Source organism: Chlorocebus sabaeus, chromosome 14 (genome assembly GCF_047675955.1).
Source record: "Chlorocebus sabaeus isolate Y175 chromosome 14, mChlSab1.0.hap1, whole genome shotgun sequence".
NCBI lineage: Eukaryota > Metazoa > Chordata > Mammalia > Primates > Cercopithecidae > Chlorocebus > Chlorocebus sabaeus.
In genome coordinates, this window is record NC_132917.1 from 56,038,023 (window position 1) to 56,044,022 (window position 6,000).

At 44.6% G+C, this 6,000-nt stretch overlaps 1 long non-coding RNA gene across 1 annotated transcript; it reads left to right on the top strand.

Annotated features, from left to right (window-relative positions):
• Positions 1 to 407: 407 nt before the first annotated feature.
• Positions 408 to 4,403, top strand: LOC140713330 (uncharacterized). Its single transcript, XR_012095292.1, has 2 exons — positions 408 to 867; positions 3,323 to 4,403. It is a non-coding gene; the product is annotated as an uncharacterized lncRNA (long non-coding RNA).
• The last annotated feature ends 1,597 nt before the right edge of the window (positions 4,404 to 6,000 follow it).

Consider the following 6,000-nt stretch of genomic DNA (forward strand, 5'->3'; position numbering starts at 1 on the left):
GCCAGAATATTTATGTGTCAGAAGCCTGTGCTCTAGGCAGCTGTTACTGGATGGGATGACTGGAAGATGAAATATATTTGCTATGTTTGGGGTGGTAAAGAGGATGGGCTTTGCCGTCAAATGGCTTAGAAGGTTCAAATCCCAGTCTTACTCCTTATGAGTTATGGGATATAGAGCAAGAGTACCTTCTTGAGCTCATTACCAGATCCTTCCAAGCTGTACCAAGAAAAACAACTAGAATTTTTTTGGAGTCTTTTATTGCCAGGAATCCTAAACAATTTAAGTGCATTATTTCTGTCTTTCTCAACAATCTTATGAGGGGCCTTATGAGTTCTACAAGCAAGCAAGGAGGAATTTACCGCAAAGTGCATCCTTGTTGCAGCCCCTTCTCTGGGATTGTGACTTTTATAGGCTACATTTATTGAGGGCTTCATGAATACAAGAGATCATTTTAATCACTTTATGAGGAGTAACCCATTTAATCTTCACAAGAATTCTAAGAGGTAGGCGTTCTTATCTCCAGTTTATATATGAGGTGCCTGAAGCTCAAAAAAAGGTTAAGTAACTCATAAGGGGTGGAGTTAGACCAGTGCTGCTCAAAATGAGGTCCTGGGCCAGCAGCAGCACCAGGAATTTAGGAAAAATGCAAATTTTCAGGCTCCTCTCCTGACCTCTGAGTCAGAACTGTGGGTGGGGCCCAGAAATCCTGTGTTTTAACAAGCTCTCCAGGTGATTTTGAGGTACATTAAACTTTCAAAACCAGAAGCTTTCAGACAAACGAGATTGGCAGGACAAAGAGAAGTACAAGGAGTGAGATTGTGACCTGAGGATGTTCGAAAACGGCTTATCCCTGGGAAGGACATATGAGTGAGTGCCTTTTTTAGGAAGTTTCTGCTTCCTTTCTGTATTTCCTTCTAGTATCTGTCCTGGAATTCTGTATGTACTTTTTCCTGTTAATGAGGAAAATTGGTTGATTTTTTTTTTTCCTTTACTTTGTGTTACACGTTCCAGTAGAATAAACAAGAAGCAACAACCGAATCTCCTTTCAAATCCACACTGTCCTTAATTTATATGGCAACCTGAGTTCCTGTATTTCACTTCATGCAGGTTCTTTGTCTTCTCCTAGCCCTTCAATTCAGTTCGGCACATTCTGACCATCTAGGAGGGTTTTGCACTCTGTCTGCTATATGAATTTTGAAGTGCCTTGTTAGAGGACTGCGGCATGTAATAAAAATTACAACAAAAAGATGAATGTGGACAAAGCCCAGGTCTGAGGACTGCTTAGTCACTGCTTCATTGAATCTTGGTAACGATCTTATGCGGTAACTTATTATTGGCCCCAGTGCAAATGAGGATACTTATCAAGCCCCACTAATGCTCACCAACCCTCCATTTTGAAAGTGACCTAATCTGCTGAGTGAGCTGCAGGGCCAGGATCCAACACCAGGTATGTCAGATGCCACTGCCGGCTGTCTCAGTAACGTGCTTTATGTGACAGAGGAAGAAGGAGTGATGGAAATCTGAGGCCACTGACATCACTAAGGAGGTGAAGGCAGAATCTGCTGCTTAGGGTTTTTGGAGAGAAACCGGAGGCTAGGATTTAGAGCCTCGCCTTGGTTATTTCATCTTGATTTTCCTTCAGCTCTGGCACAAGATCAAGAACCCAGAAAGGCTCTTAAACTGTTCCATGGGACTGGATTCCGATGGACTGCTGCTGTTTCGCTTTCAGAAGGACAGAGACAAGATTTTCTTTTAAGATGCTACACTGTTTCAAGTGCTAAGGAGGAGACTTTTTAGTACTCATAGAGACAGGAGAGGAATTAGCAGCCCTGTGCTGACTTGAAAATCAGATTTTAAGTCCCAGTGTCCCTGTGGGGTGTTCTGGGGGCTGCCCACCTCATAACGTTGTGGTGAGGCTTGGGGATGACAGAGGAATCATCCCAAAAAACCGCTTGTGTTTTCCAAGGTGTAATTTGCCTTTCTCGGGGAGGTGTAAAGAAGGAAAACATTTATTTATAATTCTAGAAACTACGGGTTACCTGCATCTGCCGCCTTCCTGACATCTAACAGATTTGTTCTGCCTCTGCAAACATAAGCTAGTAACACATTAATACCCAGCCAGAGCAAGTTACAAAAAAACAACACCCAGCCCAGCATTGACCTGTATCTTGGGACTATGCACAGACTTTCTCTAGTTTTGGCCATTGGGGCCCTCCATAGTTTGCGTTTCATTCTCCAGCTCCAGCTCTCTTTGCTGCAGCACGTTAGCTTCCTATGTTCACTGCAGACTTTTTTTTTTTTTTTTTTTAATACGGAGTGTTGTTGCTCTGCCGCCCAGGCTGGAGTGCAGTGGCGCGATCTGGGCTCACTGCAAGCTCCGCCTCCCGGGTTCACGCCATTCTCCTGCCTCAGGCCCGGATAATTTTTTGTGTTGTTAGTAGAGACGGGGTGTCACCGTGTTAGCCAGGATGGTCTCAATCTCCTGACCTCGTGATCTGCCCGCCTCGGCCTCCCAAAGTACCGGGATTACAGGCGTGAGCCACCGCGCCCGGCCCAGACTTCCCTTTTCTAACAATCAGTTTTGGACCCTTGTCTCCAGATCCTAGTTTTCGTGGGCATGCTTGTGAGATCTGCTTTGCGCCCACGCACCATCTGTAGTAGGGGATGTCCCTGCACTCTACCACTCTGACAGAGGAGTAACCCTTTCCAGAGGAGGACGGAGTCAATTGCCTAGTGTGACAGAAATTTCCCAGCTCCTAAAATCTGAGTGGTGGATCTCAAATTCCAGAGTACCTAAGAATCACCTGGGGCCTTTGTTAAAATACAGATGATTGTCAGGTCCTGCTGGCCCCTAATTCTGATTCAGTAGGTCTAAGAGCCCAGGATTGAAAATTCTAACAAGTAGCTGGGGAGTCCATATGTTTCACTTTGAGAATTAGTGATTTGGTTGTGGTGTGAGAGTGTCAGTGTCACATCCAGCCTTTGGACGGCAGGAGTCATGGGCAGGGGTGGGTGGGTGGTTACGTCAATGTCCAAACTGGGAGAGTCAGGCACAGGTGTGGGAACAGTCTCAGCGAGAACACATTCCTCTTCCTTTCTTCCATCTCTTTCCCTCCTCCTCCTCTTCCAAAAGAAATTTTTCAAAGGACCTCTTACAAGGAACTTTGCTATGCTGGTTGGAGGTGAGGGGGTCTGGAGAGCTCCAAGCTGATCCTCTTTTCCCCTTTATCCTTGAGGAAGTTTCTAAGGCAGATCCATGGACACTGTTGGGTTTCTTCAGGAGTAGTTTGAAAATTAACTCGATCTGACTCCCATTTTACAGATGAAGAAACTGAGGCTCGGAGAAGGGACTGATGAGAAGCTGGGCAGAGGCGTACCTGGACGATCACCCTGGCCTCCTCATTCTCAGGCCGTCAAGATTTTCCCAACTAGATTCTGTCAACAGCATGTCCAACATGAGGTCCATAGATGTTCTAGGGGAGAAAGGGGTGAGCTGTATAACCAAGAAAGTTTGGGTATCACTAGATGAAACCCAGGTAAGCAGGTTTCTTCACTGCAGGACTTCACAGACCTTGGAGATTTTAATGTGAACTGTGACTCTTCAGTAAAAGTCATGGAGGCAGAGATTTCCAAACTCATTTAATAACAGACACTTTTCCCCACTTTTTAACATATTAGCATCCCAACAGACACTATTGTTGTAAGGAAAACCATTTGAGGATTGTACACTCTGCTTCCCCAAAACAAGCCAGAGAGAGTTCACAGTCACCGAAGATGAGAATTCATAGGTTTTGAATTTACGTAGGCTTCTCTGGACTGGCCATCTCTGACATCCAGACACCCAGATGGCCACACCTAGGATCTAGATGGACTGACCAGTTCCCCAGAAGGAAGTTGCAGGCCAGAAACAATTGTGGGCCCACTGAGCAAGCTGGCAGAGTCGGTGTCAGCCCCACTCCACCTTGGATGCAGAGGCTCTGTTCTCAGGGTTGCTTAGCTTAAGGGACACCACTGAGTGTGTCAGGGAGGCACAATCAGCTTGGTGTTCAGTTGAAGACACTGAGGATTGCTGTTGTCAAGGATGGAACAAGGGAGGAGGCAGTTACTGTGGATCACTTACCCGCCACCTGCTATTGGAGCAGACACATTACAGGGAACTTGACAGAGCCAGGAGGTGCTGGGGCCTTTGTCAGGGTATAGTCTTGAGTTCAGAAGGCAAGCAGGATCTGAGTAGCTGGTCAACTTTGCCTTGTTTTCTGCTAATTTTTTAAACTGTGGCTGTGATTTGTGCACCTTCACAGCCCTTCCTTAGAAGTCTGCTTAAAAGTGAGCATTGTAGGTTCTGCTTCTAGGTAAACCAGAGACTTGGTAGCAAGATGGGGATGGAAAAAAGGCAGGGAAAAGTCAGAGTCTTGGAAAATAGGAAGGTTAGGTCAAACCAACAGTGGTTGGGTCCCTTTCTTACAGACCTGGTTCTGAGGCAGAACATGCAGCAAGTGTACCCAGGGTGGGCATGAGCTGAACTACCATGAAATGAAAGAGGGTGCTTCTTCTGGCTGGGGACAATGACTGCAGGGCAATGTGTCCTTGAAGGCACTGGCTAGGGGGAGGATGAACAGCCTCACGGTCCAGATTAACCTTTATGGTGGACAATGAGCCAGCCAAAGAGGCTCCCATGTCTTGCTGAACAACCATACATGGAAGAAAACTTGGTTTTGGGTTTGATTTTATTTTAATCATTAATTTGTTGTCTGATTAAAAAATAAGTGCATGTCCATTTATTTGTGAAAAGTACTAGAGTGTATTGTTAGGAGCAAGGTATTTGGAGATTGAGTCTGAGCCCAGAACTCATAAACTGTGTGACTTTGCACAAGTCATTTACTGTTTCCTCTTCTGTAAAATGGAGAAAAATAATCATAGCTACCCCCAAGTGGTTGTTCTGAGGATTTAATGAGAGAAGTTATGTAATGTCCTTAGTGCCTGAATGTAGTAAGCACTTAGATTTTAGCTATTATTATCATAACCATTATAATCTCATCAACCTAGATGATCTATTAATGCTTTCATATATTCCCTTTTAAACTTTCAATTGTGCATTTATATTTTAAAATAGGCAGTATCATATTAGGTATATGCAATTTTGTGTCCTACTTCTTTTCAATTAATACTGTATCCTATGTGTGGAGTTTCTAATGGAGCACAGGTAAGAGCATTGGTTTAGGAATAAGCAGACCTCAGTTAGAATTTAACTTTACCACTTACATACCCAGGTGTGTGGCTTTGGGAAAGGCTACTTAACCCTTCTGAGACTCAGTTTCTCAACTGAGTTGGTGTGATAATTGCTACTTACAAGGTTGTGAGGAGAATTAATAAGAAGGAAAGTTAAAGATCTAGGTCGAGACCTGGCAAGATGTAAGTACTGAACAATTGTTAGTTCCCTTGTCATAGGAAAAGTATAGTAATATTTCTGAGCTTCCAGAGTTAGAGTCTGTTGTATGTCTCTAGTGACTGAAAAATCTTAACATTTCCGTGGGTAGATCAGTGCCATGTTGGAGTGTTCATTTTATGCGTGACAGACAAGTATGTTAAATGTTCTCTTGTACTGTGCCCTAGCTCTTGGCCAACTTGCCGCCGAATAAACTTACAGATCACTGGACCTTGAGTCATGAAGTTTCTTTAAGCTTTTTTTTTTTTTTTTTTCTTGGCTCACTGCAACCTCTGCCTCCTGGGTTCAAGTGATTCTCGTGCCTCACCCTCCCGAGTAGCTGGGATTACCAGCGCATGCCACCATGCCCAGCTAGTTTTTGCATTTTTTAATAGAGATGGGGTTTCACCCTGTTGGCCAGGCTGGTCTCGAACTCCTGACCTCAGGTGATCCACCCGCCTCAGCCTCCCATAGTGTAGAGATTACAGATATGAGCCACCATGCCTGGCCTCCTCTGAGCTTTTTCCTCACACGTTTTCTGTGATTCCTGAGAGAAGGATCAAAGTACGTCAGTT